The following is a 24,914-nucleotide window of genomic DNA, read 5'->3' on the forward strand; positions in this document are numbered from 1 at the left end:
CCTCAAGAACTTCTGCATTAGGGCTTTTAAGGGGATTGTGGAGGGTGAGGGGTTGGAATATTAAGGTTGTTGATTGGTCAGGGGAAGGGGGATGAAATCATTAGGATGTGGAAACTGCATTCTGAGTCAGTTCCTCAGTGGGGTCCTTCAGACCAGCTGACATCAGTAGTTTCACTGGTACACAGGATCTGAAAGAATATCTCTAACGGAAAACTTAACATTTCATAATGTTCAGGTTGTTATCTATAGAACAGTTCAGGAGAACTATAATCTAGGGCTTGCCTGATTCTAGCACGAGCACCAAACAACTGTGAGGAAGCAGGTCCAAGAGCAGGCTGCCCTCAAGAGTAATGCAAATGTGCAGCAAGCTTATTTATTTTTGTTTCTCCACTTCCCTTCTTCCCTGATTAATTTTATAAAGTTTATAGGGACAGTTTCAATGGCTTCAACACAGTATTGCCAAGTAAGGATTTGAACCTGAGAGGTGGAAGTTGAAGTGAGTTGAGACAAGCCACTGTTGCACTGCTCCATCTCAAAAAAAAAAAAAAAAAAGGTCAACACCTGTTGACACACATTGCTAGGAATCCCTTTGGGAAAGCAAATGGGCTCACGGAACACGTGGAGGCCATGGTAGGTGACAACGTTAACTAATTCTGTTCATGGCGTCCAGGGTACAGGCCTGAGGGTCCACTTGCCACCTCTGCCCAACGCCATGACTCCGCCACTCCCCTCATCTCCACACGGATTCCTCCCCGCATGCCTCTCCTTTCCTTGGGCTGCTGACACCTGACACCACCAAGGTGACTGCTCCTCCCCACAGCTTCTCTCCTTCCGGGACTTCACTTCTTGATCCTTGCTCCATAGTGAGGCATGACCCAGCGGTCAGCCCAAGGTCTAGCATGCGAATCAGGGATGTGATGGTTCTTCGGGATTCCAGGGATCTACCTAGAGAATAGATGAAAGTAACAAAAATTTTGCATACCAATATTCAAAACTGCATCGAACTACCAGAAACACTTGCCACTGTCAAAGATAAACTATGCTAAGTAGTTCCAGGCGTGCACCACCATGCCTGGTAAATTTTTGTATTTTTAGTAGAGACTGGGTTTCATCATGTTGGCCAGGCTGGTCTTGAACTCCTGACTTCAGGTGATCCACCTGCCTTGACCTCCCAAAATGCTGGGATTACAGGAATGGCTTTTGACTCTAATTGCAAGGTCACTAGATCATTAGTTCATTTCCTGAACATCTTATGCTTCAGGCATTGGCCATCACTTGGGTTACCATTGTCATCGGTCAAAAGCCTCTACAACCAAGGCCCTTAAACATGGGATAGCCTGTGTAGGGCAGAAGTATAAAGAATATAGAGAAGTGAAGAACAAAACTTGTTGCATTGCCAGGAATTGAACCAGGGTCTCCTATGCAGGAGGTGAAAAGTCTACCACTGGACCACCAATCCAGCTCCTATGTGTGGTCCTGGAAAAACAATTGCAATACAATACTGAAAAAGACAGAAATTGTTCCAAAAGAAGCTTTTTACAATATTGACTAAAAGCTAACAAAGACATCCAGAACCAACGTTTTTATAGAAGACTTTTACCAGACAAAATTATAAACATTAAAATAGACAAACAGAGTTTGTCTGCTCAAACTCTAATTCCAAAAAAAGCCCTTTCCAACTGCATAACAGACTCCTATATAAAAATGAATCAGAAATTCATCCAGGTTCCTTGTTTCTGATCCTAAATCTTCAATTTAGGACCTCAACCTCAAACTGTTGCTTCAGTGACTCTGAGAAGGGAGCACTAACTGGTAGCATAGGTAAGTAAAATTTTAATCTAGGGAAGAAATAAGAAGCAGAATCAGAATTAGAATTAGAAGAAAGAGGAAATATGTTATACCAGAATATCATAGGCAAAAAAAGAAGATTAAGAAAGAGGAAATAAAAGGCCAGAATCAAGGTAATGCTAATGGAGTTAGTTCTTTGCAGTTGTAAAAGAGTAATGATCAGTCTTGTAATCATTATAATGCTATTATTTGTTTGCTTTCTAAAATGTATAAAATATTTGAAGGAATATATGATATAAAAAGATTAATAATGCTTGCAGTCAATGTTTCATTGTTTGGGAGAATTCAGTTTCCTCAGTTAATACACTTTCGTGTAATAGCTGGTTTAAAGACATATTAATGGCTGAAATATTAACATATTGATCTTTTGATGAAGTTCAAATAGTAGAGATATTTCTTTCCCCAATTTTCCCTAGAAAGATTAAACTGAAGAGAAAAATCTGGAGAGTTTGCCCCACATGTTGGGTCTAGGAGTCATTATGACTTTTTCAAAGACAAGAGTTGTGTGTGACATGGAATCATGCTTCTTCTCTAGTTGAGAAGCCAAGCTAGGTCCAGGTTGAATCATAAACTTGAACCCAACAAGGAAATCACCCTTCACATTGACCTTGCAGAGCTTTGGCTCTATCTGTTCTCTGCCCAACACCCAAGACACATACTAGCTCTTGCCAACAAACCTTCACATATTGTCTATGTCAACCAGAGCTACATTTATTCCCAAATCTCTTTCTAAAATACAAACCTGTACTTTCTACTCTCAACTCCAAAATTTACAAGAGGCCTCATATGCATCTCAGAGTCACAGATGCTAAAACTCAACATACCAGTGAGTTCCCTGTCAGCATCATGTACTATCCTCTACCTCAAAACTCAGTTATCAGCCCCAAGCCAGCATCTCCCAAAGAGTAGTGCACTGTCCTGGGTGTTTCAACAGATCACTAAAAACTGCTTCTACCCCTGCCTAGACACTTATCCTCACTGCTATGCATCCTGCTGCTCAAATCAGATGTTGATATCTTCTTTAAACACTCCCAGTCTCCCAACACAACAATTTATTTCCAAAGAATAACAGTATTTAAATTTATTGGACTCTCTACAGACTCATTCCCACTTTGCTACTACGCTGGTCCATCCATCACCTCCATTAACATAAGCAGATCAAAAGCTGGCCTTTCTACAGCCAGTCTTGTCTATTCCGACACATTTGCCACACTGTATCCTGAGTCACCTTTCCACAGTGTAAATCTGGACATAACTGTAGCCTTAAATCATATCTACCAACATAGTAGCCAAGCAACAGCAATCCCCTTTCCTTTGGTCATTAGAGTCCTAGAGACCAAGGGGATGTTAGGAAAAGAATTGCCATGGATCAGCTCTCAGAGGCAGTGGATTCTGGACTTGTGCTGGCTTTGATGTATGTACATTGGAAAAGCTCAAGTACCTGGCAATGCTTGGAGATTAGGAAGTAAGGATGAAAATAAATCACTGCACTAAATAACATGACAATAATCAGTTATGCAAAAATTTTAAAGATAAGGAATATTTAAAGATTTATTAGTTTATCATAGCTTTATAGTTGGAGAGTGAAGAAGAAAATACCAAAGCTCTTTGTCTAAACAAAATGGTGCAGAGAGATTAACATATATTGTTACCTATAATAACCAGTCAGCACAAAAAGTATTTAGAAAGGAATGGCTATACTCTCTAAGAGGTATATTCTGATGTCGTGTTTTTTTACCTTAGAGTCTATTAATGTAGCCAGCTTTTTGTTAATGTTTTCAGTCAAGCTCCTTTTCTCGCCTTTCATTTCCAACGTTTCTCTCACTTTCTGGTTTAGATACAACTCCTAAATACAGCATATAGTTAATTTTAAAATCCAGTCTAGCAATATTTTAGGATTTTTTTTACTGGATAATTTGGTCCACTTACATTTAATGTAATTGTTGACATATATTAATTTTAAATCTACCATCTTTATTTTTTCTCTATCTATTCTCCTTATTCTGTTTCTATTTCTTTTCTTGTCTGTTTTGGATTGGTTATTTTTAACTATTATAACAGTATATCTTTTTACTTTTTTATATACTTTGCTTTACTTTTTTCCTTATATATTTTTAATTGTATTTAAGTTGCTTCTATTCTTTTGCAGTTACTTTAAAAATTACAATCTTAATCCTTAATTTTTTTTTTTTTTTTTTTTTTTTTTTTGGAGACAGAGCTTCAATCTGTCTCCAGGCTGGAGTGCAGTACCTCCATCTTGGCTCACGGCAACCTCTGCTTCTTGGGTTCAAGCAATTCTCCTGCCTCAGCCTACAGAGTAGCTGGGACTACAGGCATAGCTAATTTTTGTATTTTTTTAGTAGAGATGGGGTTTCACTGTGTTGGCCAGGATGGTCTCCATCTCTTGACCTCATGATCCACCCAGCTTGGCCTCCCAAAGTGCTGGGATTACAGGTGTGAGCCACCATGTCTAGCTAATCCTTAATTTATTAAGCATAGTAATAGTTGATACCCTTATCCTCATCCTGGACAATATATGGATGTTGGAATACTTTTATTCCATTTAATCTCACTCTATATATATGCTGTTCTCATTTATTAGGTCTAAGTATTAATATTTTTAAACCCCAGACGACTAGACATATTTTATGTAGTTAATGTTAATTTAGATTTACAACATACGTGCTGCTATCTTGCTCTTTATTTCTGCCATGTCTCTGAATTTCCATATGTAATCATGGTCCTTCTACCTGAGAAACATCATTTAGAATTTCCTTCTGTGTTGGTCTGCTTGTGAAAAACTGTTTCAGCTATTTTTCTTTGAACGTGTCTTTGTTTTGCTTTAATTATTAGAGATTATTTTTACTAAGTATGTAATTCAGGAGGCAGTTATTTTCTTTCAGTATATTGAAGATATTTGCATTTGATTATTGCTTTTCAGAAGGCAGCCAATTGTCTAGCTGCTGCTTATTTGAACGTAATCTTCCTTTCTTTCCTGTTTTTTGTCTTTACTATTTTTGCCTTGTTTTTTTTATTGTCTGCAGTTTTACCATTCTGTCTTTAGGTATGGAGTTCCCTTTATTTATCTTGTTTGATTGTTAGGCCTTCTAGAATCTGTTGAATTTTGAGTTTCATTTTGTCTGGAAAACTCTCAAATATTGTCTATTCAATTATTGCCTCTATTTTCTCTCTCTTCTACTTTTGAGCCTCTAACTAAAAATAAAATACTTCCTCACACTATTTGTTATATTTTTGTGTTTGTGTATTAAATATTATTTTTCTCCTTGTTATATATTCTGAATTTTTTTCTTCTTCCCCATCTCCCACTTTACTAGTTCTCTTTTCACCTATGACTGCTCTCCTGTTAAACTCTTCCATTGAGCTCTTAATGTTTTGGGTTTTTTTTCTGAATTTCATTTGCCTCTCTCTAAATCTATTCTGTCATTTTGTTGTTGTTGTTTCCAATTGGTGTGTAAATTGTTAACAAAACTCTTTTCTACTTCTGCATGATAATTTGACCTTTAATTAACTTTCTAGCTCTGACCACCTAGAGCCTTCTAATGAGAAAATGTCAACTATTTTACTAAGCAAACACTGCGTATCATAAAAAAGACTCCTAAATGATGGACTACGCTTGGACTGGGAAAACTAAGTATCTGGAAGAAGCCAGGCTTCGAGCTTCTCTGAATGCAGTGACTCCTATAACTTGCATACACCTGGCATGGGCATTGGAAACTGCTCCTTTAAATTCTTACAAGAGATAATGGCTCCAGGATGGTGCCACATGCACCTTGGCTGTCCCCAAGTAGAGAGTGAGGGGTGGAGAGCCAAGAGACTATCTCCTAGTTCCTGTGTGGACTGCTGCTGCAGGGACTGCTCCTATAGAAATATCATGCCTGATGCAGTCCTGCTAGCAAGCTATAGTTCTTATCCTATGTCTTTCTGATTAGACTGGTGCCAAGTATGGCCTCTGAGATTCTTGTGAGCCTGAATGTTAAGTTGAAGCTAAGAAAACATCCCAGTGGGCAGAATTCTTCCAAATTTTTGTTTCATGAATAATGCAGGCATCATTGTTTTGCAGTCTTTCTAATATATCTAATATTTGGGGGCTTGATTTCAACTGCGTGATGTGTCTGCTGGTTTTCACACCTGGTTTAGTTTCCTTGTGTTCATTATTATTTTTGAGTATGTGCCATATCTTGTATTTGGAAAAATATTTTTGGAATAATTTAAGATCTACGACGAAAGCTTTCTTGCCCAGCACCTGGGGGCACTTCCAGCCCAGAACCACCTTTAACCAAGTAAAAGATGTGAAAGATGCTCTGAACTTAAACTACATAACATAAGGGATGTTTCTTTTATAGCTCATTTTCATCGCAAGATTATAGAAATTTAAGGTCCTACCTTACTGTAGGATTATTCTCCTGGTAAACTCCCCAACTTGGGAAGACTCTGGTCTGTCCCATTAGTCACAGAAGGCTGTCAAAACCTAATATGCAGGTCAAGAAATGCCCTTAGCTAAAAAATGATTTATCTGCTTGCTTATGGCTCTGGGTTCCAGTTTTTCCTTTACTTCAGGCCTCGTAATTCTTCAGTGTTAATCATCATCTTGATGCTTTTAAGAATATTTGTTTTCTATATTTTATCTAAATAGGTTAGTTACTGTTACCAGAAATGTATCATCAACTTTTTTTTTTTTTTTTTTTTTGTGAGATGGAGTCTCGCTCTGTCACCCAGGCTGGAGCGCAGTGGCACAATCTCGGCTCACTGCAAGCTCTTCCTCCCGGGTTCACGCCATTCTCCTGCCTCAGCCTCCCGAGTAGCTGGGACTACAGGCGCCCGCCACCACGCCCGGATAATTTTTTTGTATTTTTGGTAGAGACGGGGTTTCACTGTGTTAGCCAGGATGATCTTGATCTCCTGACCTCGTGATCCGCCCGCCTCGGCCTCCCAAAGTGCTGAGATTATAGGCGTGAGCCACCGCGCCTGGCCGATCAACTTTTAAAATATACTAAATGCTTAAAAAAATATAAAGTCATATTTTACTGCTATGGCTCCGACTGAAACTAAGTTGATGAGGCCATGAGCTGGAGCACAAATCAGTCCCCCCACTGTGAAACTGTCAGATCACTACAAATACATATTTTATTAGCAATGCAGAATTTTTCTTTTCCATCTTAAGTCATCCAGTGACCAATTGGTTCTAGGCCACAAGATCAAAAACTCCAGTCTCAAAATCTAACAACCCCCAGCCGGTAATCTCATACATGCTCAGATTTTACTTTGTAAAAGAGAATCAAGCCGCATCATATAACATTAAACATTTATTATTTTTCTTCATAGTGTAATACAGAAATGCATTTGTGTATATTGGCCAGAAATTGGGCTAACATTTTCACAAATGGAAATCAAGAATGTTACCGTAGAACTGTCAATGCCAACTTTAACTATCTGAATCAGATGGTATAGCCTACTTTCCTCTACAACTGACAGCACACTCTTTGGTATTCTGGTAGTTTTCAGTGTCCTTGAAATGTTTAACTACCCATGAAAGAACAGGTCATATGGAATTAATAAACAAAGGGCTTCCGTTTCCATCAAGAACCTTCAAGTGAAAGGAATATGGATTTAAATAAAAGAATCTGAGTGAGCACAGGAAAGTGACTCTGCTGCCAAAGTGACTCAAACTCAAAAGGACAGGATGAGACTTACTCAGGACTTTACGGAAGTGTAGAGAAATTCTCCACCACTTTTTATCCAAGAGATGCCTTTGTGGTTGTGACTCTACAGTGTAATGATTTGGGGATCCTTTCCAACTGGAATGACATCTTAAACTGAGGGGACCCAAGAAGCCTGATTTCTGTCACCCCTGACCGTCACAAAGCCCATGCAACAGGTCCATGCATTATCTAATGTTGACTCTGGGAATGGTCATTGTCATTGTTTCCTATTTGAATGGTTGTCACATTTCCTGCTTCAAATGATATCCAGAAATGATGGCTTGGGACCACATTCTCCATTTTTAGGTGGCAAGTAAACTCCAGAGATATCTGGCCGGCCGCGGTGGCTCAAGCCTGTAATCCCAGCACTTTGGGAGGCCGAGGCGGGTGGATCACGAGGTCAGGAGATCGAGACCATCCTGGCTAACATGGTGAAACCCTAACTCTACTAAAAATACAAAAAACTAGCCGGGCGAGGTGGCGGCCGCCTGTAGTCCCAGCTACTCGGAGTCTGAGGCAGGAGAATGGCGTGAACCCGGGAGGCGGAGCTAGCAGTGAGCCGAGATCACACCACTGCACTCCAGCCTGGGCGACAGAGCGAGACTCCGTCTCAAAAAAAACAAAACAAAACTCCAGAGACATCACACAAAATAAAATACTTGAACATTGAAAAGAAACAGTCAAGTCTATGACTTACAAGCTTGTAAAGATCCCTCAGATTAGTTATGTACATGGATTGAGAATCAGAAAAGGAAGGATGCTCTCTCAGGAGATAGAAAACCAGATAAAAGGAGCAACTGAAATTATCTGACCCAGGCCCTCAACACCTATGTAGAAGGGAAATTCTTACTTTATCTAACCAGTAGATAACAGACAGCCGCTTTCATTTCGGAGCTACCAGAAAGAAAAATAAACTGTGGTTTAGTTCAGTTCCCTCTTCCCTGTTCTTGAAATTTTGAAAACATTTTACTCTTTTTTCTTTTAGGGTTTCAGTGTGGATAATTTCATTTGATCTATTTTCAAGTTCATTTTTTAGGCCAAAATTTGTCAAATATTGGCAATTTCATATGATTCAACTTAATATATTAACCTAATGTGCAAAATTCAAATTTGTTTCTATACTACTAAGTAATATCCCCCTGAAATGCTTTGCCAGTTTACTCCTATTGACAATGTATGAAAATATCCATTTTATTTCATTCTTTACAAGGTGCTATTATCAATAATTTATACTTTTCCCAATTTGGGAAGTGAAAAAGACGTTTAATTGTCTTGACTTGCATCTCCCTTATCACTGGTTAGTTTACATTTCTATTCTCTGTTCATTTTTCTGTTTATTTTCTTTTGTAGTGCCTACTACTTCTTGATATCTTTATTTAAGCTTTATATATTTACTTTTTACCTGTTAATTGTTGTAATCACCCACTAAAGAGTTAATACTGTCTGGGCACAGTAGCTCACGCCTATAATCCCAGCACTTTGGAAGGCCCAGGTGAATGGATCACTTGAGGCCAGGAGTTTGAGACCAGCCTGGCCAACATGGTGAAACCCCATCCCTACTAGAAATAAAAAAATCAGCTGGGCATGGTAATGCACACCTGTGATCCCAGCTACGGAGGAGACTGAGACACAATAATCACTTGAACCCGGGACGCAGAGGTTGCAATAAGCCAAGATCGCACCACTGCACTCCAACCTGGGCAAGGAAAAAGAAAGAGTCAGTTCCATCAGAGCACAGATTAAGTCTCATTCACCACTGTATCTCTAGTGCCTAGAATATTTTATGTACTCAATATATAATAGTTAAATGAATGAATGAAAGTTAGACTGTAGGGGTGTCCATGAAAGTAGATATTAGCTAAGGTCCCAGAGATTGACTCCTCTTTTCCTGGTTCTCACACTTCAAGCTCTGTTAAGCCTGGAGAAGGTATTTCGTCTTTAAAAAGATACAGCTCCAGATTACCCCTTTGGACCAGTTCCTGTTGTTAGGTCTCAGACTTCCTCTATTCATGAATGGTGGATAGATATGATTTCCTGTGAAGTTTCTTTACATTATGACCATAATGAGTGTCGATTTTTAGTTCCTGATAACCTCACGTAATGACTGTTCAATTAATGACTTTTTGCCATAAGGGCTATTAAAAAGTTATGTCACTTTTTGGACAACTCCTTTTTTTATTGTAATGATTTGTCACCCCAAAATAAATAAACATGCTATAAGAAATTATATTTTGATGTCATAGTTTCAAGCAGACATTATATAGAAGGATGTGTATGAATGAGTGTGTAGGGAAGTGGCCAAAGATGGGCCCACCCTCTGTAATCTGCTTTTTGATGCTAAGGTGAGGACTCTGCAAACCACATCTTTTTTGGCTTGCTGGATTTATTGGTTTCTGTCAATAAGGGGTGTTAAAAGGAGACTGAAAGGCTGGAGGAGGGATATAGGTCTTGCTGCTTCCTATTTTGTTTCTTGTTTCTATTAGCATCATCCCAGCCATAATTTTTTACTCTGAAAGTGGTTGTTGTTTCCAGTTTCATTTCTTTTCTTTTCTTACAGTCTCAGAGCCAGTCTCGTGGCCCCCTCTCAAAGGCATGAGCATCAATCACCCAGTGGATACCTCTTATTCAGAGGTCTGAGTCCCCGCTACACTAGGTACTTCCTCTGAGTTCTGGGGGCACCAGCAACCTCCTTCTCAGAAGCCAGTCTCCCAGTTATGTGTGACCCTTCATCCAACTTACTGAGTTCTAACATCCCAACACTTTTACCTTTGTTTCTACAACCCTAGGGTTGATCACTGCTTTGCTTTCTACACTTACTATCTCTGTGTCACATCAGTTCCCCATTTTGGCTTCTTAGACCTCCAATACCTGTTTCACTCCTTGTATTAAATTCCCTCTGGTATACTGTTAATTTAATTTAATTTTATTTATTTATTTTAATTTTTTTGAGACAGGGTCTTGTTCTGTCACCCAGACTCGAGTGCAGTGGTGCAATCATAGCTCACTGAAGCCTTAAACTCCTGGGCTCAAGTAAGTGTGCCACCATGCCCAGCTGATTTTTATTTTTTTTAGACACAGTGTCTCACTGTTTTTCTCAGGCTAATCTTAAATTACTAGATTCAAGTGATCCTCCCATTTTGGCATCTCAAAGTGTTGAGATTATAGGCATGAGCCACCATGCCCAGCCCATTTTCCTTTTAGACCCTGAATGACACACAGTACTACTCACCAATTTACCTGACATGACCATATGTAGTCAGAGAATATTGTGTGAAACAACTTTGAATTGCATGACTGCATTAGTCTGTTCTCACACTGCTAATAAAGACATATCTGAGACTAAGTAATTTATAAAGAAAAGAGACTTAATTAACCCACAGTTCAGCATGGCTGGGGAGCCCTCAGGAAACTTACAATCATGACAGAAGGAGATGCAAACACATCCCTCTTCATATGGCAGCAGCAAGGAGAAGTACAGAGCGAAAGCGGGGAAAAGCCCCTTATAAAACCATCAGATCTCATGAGAACTCACTATCACGAGAACAGCATGGGGGAACCACCCCCAAGATTCAATTACCTCCCACTGGGTCCCTCCCATTATGTGGGGTTTATGGGAACTACAATTCAAAGCATGATTTGGGTGGGGATACAGCAAAACCATATCATTCTGCCCCAGCCCCTCCCAAATCTCATGTCCTCACATTTCAAAACACAGTCATACCTTCCCAACAGTCCCCCCAAATTTTAACTCATTCCATCATTAACTCAAAAGTCCAAGTCCAAAATCTCATCCAAAGGTGAGTCCCTTCTGTCTATGAGCTTGTAAAATCCCAAGTTAGTTACTTCCTAGATACAATGAGGGTACAGGCATTGGGTAAATAAAGCCATTGTAAATGGGAGAAATTGGCAAAAACAAAGGAGTTACAGGCCCCAGGCAAGTACGAAACGCAATAGGGCAGTAATTAAATCTTTAAGCTCCAAAATAATATCTCTTGACTCCATGTCTCAAATCCAGATCACACTGATGCAAGAGGTGGGCTCCCATGATGTTGGGCAGCTCCGCCCCTGTGACTTTGCAAGGTACAGCCCCTTCCTGGCAGCTTTCACAGCTGGCAATGAGTGTCTGAGTCTTTTCCAGGTGCATGGTGCAAGCTGTCAGTGGTTCTACTATCTTGGGGTCTAGAGGATGGTGGCCCTCTTCTCATAGTTTTACTAGGAAGTATCCCAGTGGGGACTCTGTGTGGGGGCTCCAACCTCACATATCCCTTCTGCACTGCCCTAGCAGAGGTTCTTCATGAGGGCTCTGTCCTTGCAGCACACCTCTGCCTGGACATCCAGGCATTTCCGCACATCCTCTGAAATCTAGGTGGAGGTTCCCAAACTTCAGTTCTTGTCCTCTGCACACCTGCAGGACCAACACCATGTGAAAGCTGCCAAGGCTTGGGTCTTGCACCTTCTGAAGTCATGACTCAAGCTGTACCTTGGTCCCTTGTAGCCATGGTTGGAGTGGCTGGGACACAGGGCACCAAGTTCCTAGGCTGCGCACAGCAGGGAAGTCTCTGACATGCCCTGAAGACCTTTTTCCCATTGTCTTGGCGATTAACATTTGGTTCCTCATTACTTATGCAAATTTCTGCAGCCGGCTTGAATGTCTCCCCAGAAAATGGGTTTTTCTTTTCTACCACATAGGCTGCAAATTTTCCAAACTTTTATGCTCTGTCACCTCTTGAATGCTTTGCTGCTTAGAAATGTCTTCTACCAGATACCCTAAATCATCTCTCTCAAGTTCAGAATTCCACAGATCTCTAGAGCAGGGGTAAAATGCTGCCAGTCTCTTTGCTAAAGCATAACAAGAGACCTTTCCTCCAGTTCCCAACTAATTACCATTTCCATCTGAGACCACCTCAGCCTGGACTTTATTGTCCATATCACTATCAGCATTTTGGTCAAAGCCATTCAACAAGTCTCTAGGAAGTTCCAAACGTTCCCACATCCTCCTGTCTTTTTCTGAGCCCTCCAAACTCTTTCAACCTCTGCCTGTTACCCAGTTCCAAAGTTGCTTCTACATTTTCAGATATGTTTACAGCAGTGCCCCACTACCCAGTGCCAATTTACTGTATTAGTCCATTCTCACACTGCTAATAAAGACATACCTGAGGCCGGGCGCGGTGGCTCAAGCCTGTAATCCCAGCACTTTGGGAGGCCGAGACGGGCGGATCACGAGGTCAGGAGATCGAGACCATCCTGGCTAACACAATGAAACCCCGTCTCTACTAAAAATACAAAAAAAAATTAGCCGGGCGTGGTGGCGGCGCCTGTAGTCCCAGCTACTCGGGAGGCTGAGGCAGGAGAATGGCGGGAACCCGGGAGGCGGAGCTTGCAGTGAGCCGAGATCGGGCCACTGCGCCACCTCCGCGGCACTATGACTCAATTAAACCTCAAAAATTAAAGACATACCTGAGACTGGGTAATTTATAAAGGAAAAAGGTTTAATTGACTCACAGTTCTGCATAGGTGGGGATGCCCCAGGAAACTTACAGTCATGGTGGAATGGGAAGCAAACACATCCTTCTTCACATGGCAGCAGCAAGAAGAAGTACAGAGCGAAGTAGGGGGAAAGTCCCTTATAATACCATCAGATCTTGTGAGAACTCACTGTCATGAGAACAGCATGAAGGTAACTGGCCCCATGATTCAACTGCCTCCCACTGGGTCCCTCCCCATGACACGTGGGGATTATGGAAGCTATAATTCAAGATGAGATTTGGGTGAGGACACAGCCAAAACAAATCAATGACATACTAAGATGAACCCAAAACACTGTTTTTCATATACATGCCAAGCAAAGTGAATGAGAGGGTTGCATCTTCTATGACTGTTCAGTCTGCTGTACATGTTCACCATTTCAATGTTCTATAAAGCCTGTTGGTGTTTAACTTTTATTTGGTCAAAGCCTTAAGGTAAAGGAAATTATTAATCACATAAAATTTGATATTGAATGCTGGTCTGGCACTGAATCTTCACTGACTCTGAAAGAATAATGCCTTCCCAGTCCTCTTCCATTGACCATCACCTACAACCAAGTCTTCTCTTCCTCCTTTGATGAATACAGTAAAAATTCATATGTGAAAACTGTATTTATTTTTATTTATCATTTACATAAATTTAGTTTGTTTAATCTATATGTTTTCTATCTATTGGGTATCTTGGGTTAATTTTTCTCTTTAGAATAACAAAAACTTTTTCTTCACTTCACATATTTTCACTTAGTTGTAAGATTTTCAAACATAAATTAAAGTCATTAAGCAAATGTTTGTGTACAAGACACACAGATCCAGAAACTGCCAGGAAAGACTCTAGTAACTTCCATACTTCTAATTTTGCATATAAGCTGTCTTCAGGATACACAAAGACTGAGGGAAGAGAAGATGCTAATCAGTTATATGTTTATGTATTCATTATCAAGCATGTATTATCTGAATGTCTTTGTAAGGCAATATACAAATAGAATAGGAATGTGATATATTTACTTCTCCAATTGTGGTGTAAACATCCTCTAAAAATGCTTACACCACAATTGGGGAAGTAAATATATCATGTATATAATGAATAGACCGTAAAAAAGAACACATGGGCCAGGTTTGATGGCTCATACCCGTAATCCAGAACTTTGAGAGGCCAAGGCAGACGGATCACTTGAGGTCAGGAGTTTGAGACTAGCCTGGTCAATGTGATGAAACCCCATCTCTATTAAAAATATGAAAATTAGCCCAGTGTGGTGGCGCAGGCCTGTAATCACAGCTTGTTGGGAGGCTGAGGAAGAGGATCCCCTGAACCTGGGAGGTGGAGGTTGCCGTGAACTGAGATCACACCACTGCACTCCAGCCTGGGTGACAGAGTAAGACTCTATCTCAAAAAAAAAAAAAAAAAACAAAGAAAGAAATGAAAAAGCAGGAACACGTGATAAAGTAGTCTGAGCCCTGTACAAATAGGAACAGTAACATAGACAAGGAGTAATTAGAGTAGGCTGAAAACAAATCAAAAGGTCTTCCTGAACAAGATCCTGAAGTAATTTATGAAACTGAGTTGACTAAGGGAATGAGGAAACACATGAGTAAATACAGCAACATTACCTAAATTCCCTTTCCATCATCTCTCTGTCATCTTCTCCCACTTTTTGTAACCAACCCACAGAGATTTAAAATCATCATTGAATTTTTATCTAAATCTGATGGGGGATGGACAGGAAGAGAATTACTGATTACTCTTTCAGTCAGGATTCATCCTAGCAGCAATTATTTGTAATTTTACAGAAATAAGTCCATTTGACTAAAGAGATAGCTTGGAAATCACTAAAATGAGAAAGGAGATGTTTTAGACAGTATGACTTATATATGTGAATGAAAGAGAAATCACCCTTAAACTCCCTGGTTTGGGGAAGTGAAGGTCCCACAAATCTGACACACAGGAAATTGCCTTTCCGTATGTGAGTTTTCTGAACTGAACCAACTGCCATCCATCTGCACTAGTAAGACAGTATTCCTAATCAAAGCAGGGAAAACAATGATATGATCCCAGGAAGTCCTTGCACTCCCAGACTTCTAGTCTCATCTGTTTAATTTGTCATTGTAGGGACCAAGAAAAAGCTTTCCCTTCTACCCTCTGAAAGTTTTTTGAAAATGGACTATAGACAAATTAATAGGAGAAAAAGCCATACAAAATGTATTTAACATGTATAGCTCAGGGGAATTAAAGGAGGATGATTACCCAACAACCCAACAAGGTCTAAATGGTTATATACCCTTCCTCACAGAGAAAGGGGAGATGAAAGGTGTAGCAGTAAATAGTTTTCAGGGGGAATGAATGAACCCAAAGAATAGTGGTCTGGGACAAAGTTCCTCTGAGCTCTGGGGTCAGTGGCCGGAAGGTGAAGGACAGAACTTTACTGTGAACAAAGGTTGTTTTATTATGCAGATAAAGCCTCTCGGATACTCTCTCTGAGCTGCACTCAGAGTAATACATGAAAAGTCTGTCAGGGCAAGGTAAGGATTCCTAGTTTCTTCTTTTGTAGTTAATCTTTTGTGGTTATTTGATGAGATTCCCAGGGAGAGAGTTTTAAGACAATTGCATTTTTATTTTATTTCATTTCATTTCATTTCATTTTTATTTTATTTTATTTTATTTTTTGAGATGGAGTCTTGCTCTGTCACCCAGGCTGGAGTGCAGTGGCATAATCTCAGCTCACTGCAACCTCCACCTCCCATGTTTAAGCAATTCTCCTGCCTCAGCCTCCTGAGTAGCTGGGAGTACAGATGCATGCCACCACAATCAGCTAATTTTTTGTATTTCTAATAGAGATGAGATTTCACCATGTTGGCCAGCCTGGTCTCGAACTCCTGGTCTCAAGTAATCCTCCTGCCTCAGCCTCCCAAAGTGCTAGGATTACAGGCATTAGCCACCGTGCCCAGCAATTCTTTTGGAAAGAATCTTTCTTAGTCAGTTAAGGAAGTTCCATAGAGAGTCCCTGCTGGTGCTTCAGGAAAGTAAGAGGATGGGGTGAGGTGTGGGTAAGGGTGGGGAGAGGTCAGAGAGAGATACTTTGAGGCTGCTTCTTTAGTTCAGCATGTCAAAGTGCCACATTTTGGGATATTGTTTGCTGAGCCCCAGCAGCATCAAAGGTCATAGTTCCCGAAACTGCAGAGACAGCACTGAAGACTGCCATGTAGGAAACAGGATGTCTCTAAAGTGAAAGAGCCAAGACTTGGATCTAGGAGTAGTAGAATGGGCAAGAATCTAGTTGTAACTTAGAAAGCACCTCAATCCTTCCTGGGGTAGCATTTGCCATCGTTTACTTAGGCTGCTGCTAAGGGATTCGATTCAAGCCTCTGTGACTCAGCAGTGGGCACAAACATCGCTATCCCCCTTTTTTCTAGGATAATGTTCAAAAGAAAACCTTGACACAAACTGTGCCTTAACCCTATATTACAACATCTTCATAGAGTCAGGTGAGAAGAAGGGAGGCCAGAGGATCCAGTCTGGAATGCTAACAGTATCTTGAACAGGGTCTTGATTGAGTTCTACCCTAGTATTATAAATTATAGTTGTAAGGAGAATGGTCTCCCCTTGTCCCTTTTGACTACAAGAAGCCTGTACTCACCCTCTGAAAAGTCAGAAGACGTACAACATCTGCTACTCCTACCAAATGCTAAGCCACTGTGAGGATATAATGCTTTATTTTTATTTATTTATTTACTTATTTATTTAGAGACAGAGTCTCACTCTGTCACCCAGGCTGGAATGCAGTGGTGCAATCATGGCTCACTATAGCCTCAAACTCCTGGGCACAAGTGGTCCTCCTGCCTCAGCCTCCCAAGTAGCTGGGATCATAGGCATGAGCCACCAGGCCCAGCAATGCTTTATTTCTTTTCGTGCATATGTGAGACAGAGTCTCGCTCTGTTGCCCAGGCTAGAGTGCAGTGGCACAATCTCAGCTCACTGCAACCGCTGCCTCCCGGGTTCAAGCAATTCTTCTGCCTCAGCCTACCGAGTAGCTAGGACTACAGGCACACACCACCACGCCTGGCTAATTTTTGTATTTTTTTTTTAGTAGAGACGGGGTTTCTCCATATTGGCTGGTCTTGAACTTCTGACCTCCTGATCCACCCGCCTCGGCCTCCCAAAGTGCTGGGATTATAGGCGTGAACCACTGCGCCCAGTCAACAGTGCTTTATTTCTTGACTCTCTTTCTACATCCCTACTGCACAGGACTACTTTTCTGCAAAGAGGACCTGATTTTGACTGAATTTTAGCCTCTTCCTCTTTCACATGATAAAGCTGCTAATTGCCTGAGAGAAGATTGCTGGGTTACAGTGTAGAGGGAAGCATACTCAGCGACAATTAGCAATAATTCTGTTTCTGTTAAACCTTATAATTCTTATATCACCACTGCACAGAACTAGACATGGAGCTAGTTTGTGTCTCACTGTACCATTTACTAATTTTTTGACCCTGAGGAAGTAACTTGACCTCTTGTAGCTTTATCTGATGTACAAAATTGAGACAACGGTAAGATGTTATCATCTAAATAAAATGTTGAAATGTTGGAGTGTTCCAGGCTTGTTGAGATGGATGGAAAACACACACACACACACACACACACACATTCTCTCTCTGTTTCTCTCTTTCTCTTTGTTACTCTGTCTTTCCAATAAGTCTTGTTTTCACTTCCTGCTAAGAATCAGCCTAGAGGTGACTGGAGGAAGAGAAACTAAGTTGTGGTAACAAAGAACAAGACTATGAGTAAGGATCAGTCTTACCCTTACAGACCGGATAAAACCCTAAGAAACAAAATCATTGTGCAAAACCTTTCAGGCCAGGCTTGGTGGCTCATACCTGTAATCCCAGCACTTTGGGAGGCCAAGGCAAGAGGATCATTTGAGCCCAAGGGTTCAATGTCAGCCTGGGCAATATAAGAAGACCTTGACTCTACAAAAAATATAAAAATTACCCGAGCGTGGTCTTGCATGCATGTAGCTCCAGCCACTCAGGAGGCTAAGGTGGGACGATCACTTGAGCATGGGAGGTCAAGGCTGCAGTGAGCCATGATCATGCCACTGCACTCCAGCCTGAGAGACAAAGCAAGACCCTATCTCAAAAAAATTTTTTTTCAAGGAATAGAAGCACTGCACATGCTCCTCCTGATCCCCCAAAGTGTAAGATTTTCATGCAAATAGCTACCTTACTAAATAGCTACTTAAGTATCTGGATATAAAAATCAATGCTCCCTAAGTCAGCTGCATTTCCATTATGTCAAAAATAAACATATTCAATGTAAATCTGATCTAAATCCCAACAAATACTAAGAAATCTGACAACTGGATTCAATGTGTACATTAATGAGCAAAAATCCAAGAATAACTATGAAAATCCTGAGATGAATAAGGAGATGTGCACTACCATATATAAGGATGTATTATAAAGCTATAGTATTAAGACAATGTGGTATTGAGACAAAGATAAACAAATTGCTGGTGAAATAGCCTAAGCTCTAGAAAGAGAAACACATATATATGAAACTTTGTGACAGAATTGTCAGTTCATATCAAAAAGAGGATGATTAGGTTTTTTAAATGGTACTGAGACAACTGGTTATACATATGGGGAAAAAAAAGAAATTAGATACTTGCCTCACATCACCTACAGACATGGATTTAAGGCTTAAATGTAAAAGGCAAAACTTTAATACTTCTAGAAGAAAATACTTTGGAATCGGCAAAGATTTCACAAGCAAGACAAAAATATTAATAGTAAAATAAAATACTGACAGAGTAAACCACATCAAAATTAAGAACTTTTGTACATGAAAAGACAATATAAAGAAAGTCAGGAGATGAGCTGCCAATCAGGAAAAAAATAATTTCAACAGAAGTAAGCCATGAGGGTTTGTATCAGGCTAAATTTTTAAACATTTATAAACCAATAAGAAATAGACAAAAGTGCACACAATGAACAAAATAAAAGCCACAAACAGATATTTCATGGAAGAAACTACATAAATGGTAACATATGAAAAAGGACTCAACCTCATTAGTAATCAGGCAAATCTAAATTAAGACTACCATAGAGTACTATTTTATAACTACAAAAATGGAGATGGGGACTAAGACGTCTTCTTACAACATATAAACCAAAAATAAAATTTTAAGGTCCCCCAAGCATCTGAATGGACCCCTCCTCTTGGCCAAGGGCATTCCAAAGTTAACCTGAAAAGCTAGTTCAGGCCATGATGGGAAGAGGGAGCTGAACATGCCTCATCATACCCTCCTCCCTTTTGGAATTACTGATAGAACAGATTCTTTAAATCTGATTTAAAAAATTTATAATCTGTTCTCTCTGAAGTCTGCTGCCTGGATACCTGGAGGCTTCATCTGAATGATAAAACCTTGGTCTCCACAACCCCTTATCACAAGCCAGACATTCCTTTCTATTGATAATAACAAATTGCCCATCAGAAAATCTTTGAATCTACCTATGACTTGGAAGCCACCCCACCCTTGCCTGCTACTTCCAGTTGTCCTGCCTTTCCAAACTGAACCAATGTACATTTTACATGTATTGACTGATGCCTTATGTCTCTGTAAAATGTATAAAACCAAGCTGCATCCTGACCACCTTGAGTACATGTACTCAGGATCTCCTGAGGGCTGTGTCACAGGCCATTGGTCACTCATATTTGGCTCAAGATAAATCTCTTCAAATATTTTACAGAGTTTGACTTTTTTGTTGACAAATACTAAGTGTTGACAAGGGATTTAGTGGCATAGAAATCCTTATATCCTATTAATGGCAGGGCAAAGTAGTATAGTCATATAGAAATTAACATGGCATTATCTTATAAAATTAAAAATTTATACATTTATAACACCTTCTTTTTCTTTCAGTACCTTTTAAAGATGTTGTTGCTACATTGTCTTCTTACTTGCATTATTTCCAACAAGAAATCTGTTTCCTTTGTTCCTCTGTGTGTAGCATGTCTTTTCATCTCTGATCACTTTTGAAATTTTCTCTTCATCATTAATTTTCAGTAATTTGATTATTAAATCCTTATGCTGTTTTCTTCATGGTTTTTGTTGTTTGGGGGGTGTTTTTATTTGTTTTTGTGCTTGGGGTTCATTGAGAGTCTTGGATTTATAAATTTATGATGTAGGGGAGAAAAAATAATTTTTCTTCTACCCTTCTGAGTTCTCAGCTGGGACTTCTATAACAAAAGACAGATCAACAAGAGAAAAACAGATAATTAGGGAAAAATGAGTAGCTCCCAAAGAGGTGGCCTAGAATTTTGGCTTATGTAGCATCTTCAACTAAAAGAAAGAAAGGTGTTGGGAAAGCAAGCTATGGGAAAGTGTTCAGGAAAATCAAACAAGAGTAAGGTTTATTATGCAGATTTAAATTGGTGCTTCTCCATGGATAAGAGCCTTTTGTGATTTAGTCCTCCTTCTTTTCCCAGCACAGAGAGGGAGATAGCCTAACAAATGGAGATTTCTTTTAAAAATGTAAATTTCTCTTACAGAAAGGTAACTTCTGTGTTTTTAGAATTCTCCTGTGTCTACTGTTTCTCAAAATAATCAGCTCAAAATAATCCTTATGCCAAAAAGTCATATTTTAGGGTGGCACATTCCTGTTTCCTATAAGTTTTCATCAAGTTTGAAAATTTTTTGGTCATTCTTTGTTCAAATATTTTTTCTATCTGTTACCAGAAAGGGGTCCCAATCCAGACTCCATGAGAGGGTTCTTGGATCTCATGCAAGGAAGAATTTGGAGTGAGTCCATAGAGTAAAGTGAAAGCAAGTTTATTTAAGAAAGTAAAGAAATAAAGAATGACTACTCCATAGGCAGAGCAGCCCCAAGGGTTACTGGTTGGCTATTTTTGTGGTTATTTCTTGATTATATGCTAAACAAGGGGTGGATTATTATTCCTTTCCAGGAAAGGGTTGGCAATTCCAGGAACTGACAGTTCCTCCCCTTTTTAGACCATATAGTGTAATTTCCTGATGTTGCCATGGAACTTGTAAACTGTCATGGTGCTGGTGGGAGTGTCTTTTAACATGCTAATAGTTATAATTAGCATAAAATGAGCAGTAAGGACGATCAAAGGTCACTTTCATCACCATCTTGGTTTTAATGGGTTTTGGCCAACTTCTTTACCATATCCTTTTATCAGCAAGGTCTCTGTGACCTGTTCCTTGTGCTGACCTCCTATCTCATCCTGTGACTAAGAATGCCTTAACCTCCTGGGAATGCGGCCCGATAGGTTTCAGCCTTATTTCACCCAGCCCCTATTCAAGGTGGAGTTGCTCTGGTTCAAACACTTTTGACATATCCACCTTCCTCTTTTTTCAAGGACTCCAATTGTAAAGCTAAAGGTTTTTTGCCTTAGCCACGCCAAAGAATTGGTGTGGCGGCTACCCGTGGCGATGGAGACACGGACCAAGAGAAGGAAAGCTGTAGGCTTTATTGAGCAGAGTGACAGTACAAAACTTTTACAGCGTGGAAGGGATTTCGAGCAGGTAGTCAGAGTTCGATTACGCAGTTGCTTTTTAAACTCTTTAAGGCGGGAAATACGTGTAGAGGGAAGATGTTACCAGAGCGAGAAACAAAGGCAGTAAATTATTTTGTGACATGTCTTAGATTTTGAGGAAAACCAGAATTGTAACTTAGGTTTTATTTATTTTATGACCTTGCAGCGGCATGGCAAAGGAAACAGGATCTTACAGGACTTTATAAAGTATGTTTACGAGGAATTGGAATTGGGAGTATAGATAGGGTTCGCTGGTCATAGAAAAATGGGCATTAAATATTCCTTTTAGTTTTGGGGGAGGGGGAAGGGAGAGAGGCAGAGAGGACACGGGGAAGCTTATAGCAAAATTTTTGCTGTTTATAGCTTTTTTGGGGAAGAAAACACATGCACAAATCCTGGTGTTAGGAATATTTTAAGCGTATATCTTTAATATTATTCATTCAGGACCAAAGTAAGTTCTGATGCAGGAAATGGGTGAGTTTTACAGCTTTCTGAGCCCCTATTTGACCCAGGAAGCCCAGCTGGCCCCTCCTTTCACAATTACACATGTATTAGGCCACTTGAAGTTGTCCCACACCTCACTGATGCTCTTCTCATTTTCTTTTTAACCCTCTGTTTCATTTTGGATTGTTTTTATTGCTCTGTCTTTGCATTCATTCATCTTCTTTTCTGTGATCTAATGTGCTCTTAATCCCATCCAGCATACTGGTTTTCATCTCTAGAAGTTGGATTTTAGTCTTTTTCTATTTTCCATGTCTTTACTGAGGTAAGTCCCTTCTGGGTTCTCTATCACATGTCTTGTGAATTGTGCTCTCCTTTTTTGGGAACTGGCCCTATTTCCAGCAGCCCTGTGTGAGTGTAGGGTACTGTTCTAGCTAATGCTTTCAAGTGGTTCTTTCCTGGGGTAGTTTTTTCACATACATGCACCTGTGAAATAAAAAAAAAAAAAAAAGAAAGAAGAAGAAGAAACCTTTTATCTGAGGAACGTGAGCCCCTTTAAATTATCAGGCTCAGAGAGGCATTGGAATGAAACTGCGGTCACATCACTCCCCCTTGAGCTAAATAATTATCTCATAAAGCCACTTGCTATATGGGCTCCAGACTAACTGATGCCAAGCAGTCATAAAATGCCATATGCTGGACACCATAACTCATACCCTACAGTTCAACAATGTATAGCCAATAACTAATCAATGTCATCTCTGTAAGCCAATGAAAATTTCTATCAAAGAACTTTGTATCCACCCACTCCTTCTTATCTTTGCCTTTAAAAACCTGCTTGTAACAAAGGCTGACTGAGTACTCCCTGAGTTAACTTGGAAGTGTGTTCTGGGCAACTGTCTTCACTTTGGCTCAAGTAAACTCTTTAAAGTATATCTTGTGCTTCAGCCTCTTCCTTCTAGATCAACACACTGATTACTACTCTGCTGAATACTTGGTGGGGACCTCAGCAGATCTCTGGAATTCTCTCTGTGTGCAGCTTTTTCATTTCCATTTCTTTGGTCCACGAGCTCTCTAGCCACCTTGGTCTCTCCAGACTCAGCTCTGTCTCCTCAATTCTGGGACTCCACTGGGATCTGCCGAGTTCCCCTCCCTGTACCACAGCCTGGAGACCCTCTCAATGCAGTAGGTGAGGCAATTGCAGGGTTCCTCTTTTTTCTTCCCTGTCTCTCAGAGATGACTGTCTTTTGTTGCCTGATGTCCACAGTTTCAAAAAAACATTGTTTCATGTATTTTGTTCTTTTGTTTAGTTTAATTTTGTTTCAGGTGAGAGGATAAGTCCAGTCTCTGCTACTCCATGTTGGCTGGAAATCTGCCATGTCATTAATAATATTCTAGTTGTTAATTTGGGTTGTGGGTTTATAAATGTTCATTTTCTTATTTTGCATCATTAACCATATACATATATATATTACACATTTTTTCATTTGTGTAAAATATTAGTCGACTTTTTCAAGTTCTAAAAGAAAGTGAAGAGCCCTGGAGCAGGACAAGGGCAAAGAAGTAGGAAGAGTCTGTGGCCAACCTCTTACCTCATGTACCTTTCTGACCCTTCTATCTCTTCTACCTAGAGCGCTCCATCTCAGCCAATTTCCCCCGTCCTTGTCACCATGACTCTGAAGGTGCTTTTCGGACACACCAAGATGGTCAAGGAAAAGTGGTGCTGGGTTAGGGGACAGGGAAGATCCTGAGCTTTCATACTTTATGATCTAACAAGCCACTATAGTCTGTCACACTTAGGTACTAAATGAGGGTCTTTCAGAATAGTGCTGCAGTGTCTGCACCTGACTCACATTATCAGGCAGTTAAAAGCTGGGGAAGGAGCGCACATGAAGAGTTTTTCCATTTCAGATGATAGCTATTTTTAGGAACACAAGCTACATAAATGTTTTAACCCTTTTCCCATCCTTCTCCGCTTGCTGCTGTGATACAGGAACAAAATCAAAATGGAGTGCCCTTGCTATCTGGGGAAAGATGAAAATTGCATATGCAAAAGCAAACAGACTGAGGTTTATAATGAGTTGATCCCTTAAAAGCTTAGGAAAGAATCTCAAGGGCACATAGGAAAATAGGCAAAGGACTTGTTAGACATATTGATGACAACACAAAAAGGTGAAGTCAGGGGAAGAGGAAATGGACAAGGTCATCCCAAATTGAAACAACTTATAAAAGATAAATTATAATATCTCCAGAAATTAACTGTAAACGTCCCTATAAAATCATAGATGAGAATTTTTGAAAATAAAAGATTGAGTAGTAAGAATAACTAAGAATAAAAAATTAACGAGTTCCTAATGGAAACTTAAAATTGAACCACTGGGGGACTTTTTATAACGAACGGCAGTTGAAGAAAAACATCGGGTAAACTTTCTGTGAATCTTTGAAAAACACCTCAAGCATTAGCAACTACATAAAAGTTATATATTTCACCTGTCTGAGAGCTGTTACAACAGTATACAAAACATATTAAGCAAAATTGTGCTATAGACAATTACTTATACTCAATTCTTTACTTAAAATTTAGCAGATACACTTGAATAGTTTCTAAAACACATGATCGTCAGAGAAGGAATTGAGTAGGAAATAAAGCATTACTGTTTTTTACTCATAAAGAGATGAAAATAAAATAAATTATTGGTCAATTATTTATGAGATTTAAATTATCTTAGCATTTATTTGTTTGCTTTTGAGACGGTCTTGCTCTGTCACTCAGGCTAGAGTGCAGTGACACAATCACAGTGCACTGCAGCCTTAACCTCCCAGACTCA

The 24,914-nt window shown here is 39.8% G+C and overlaps 1 long non-coding RNA gene across 1 annotated transcript; it reads right to left on the bottom strand.

Annotated features, from left to right (window-relative positions):
- Positions 1 to 767: 767 nt before the first annotated feature.
- On the bottom strand, positions 768 to 23,827 carry LOC108581352. The gene is made up of 3 exons (XR_004179402.1): positions 23,679 to 23,827; positions 20,012 to 20,325; positions 768 to 945 (listed from the first exon to the last, which is right to left on the bottom strand). It is a non-coding gene; the product is annotated as an uncharacterized LOC108581352 (long non-coding RNA).
- Between the last annotated feature and the right edge of the window lie 1,087 nt (positions 23,828 to 24,914).

Source organism: Papio anubis, chromosome 1 (assembly GCF_008728515.1).
Source record: "Papio anubis isolate 15944 chromosome 1, Panubis1.0, whole genome shotgun sequence".
NCBI classification, from domain to species: Eukaryota; Metazoa; Chordata; class Mammalia; order Primates; family Cercopithecidae; genus Papio; species Papio anubis.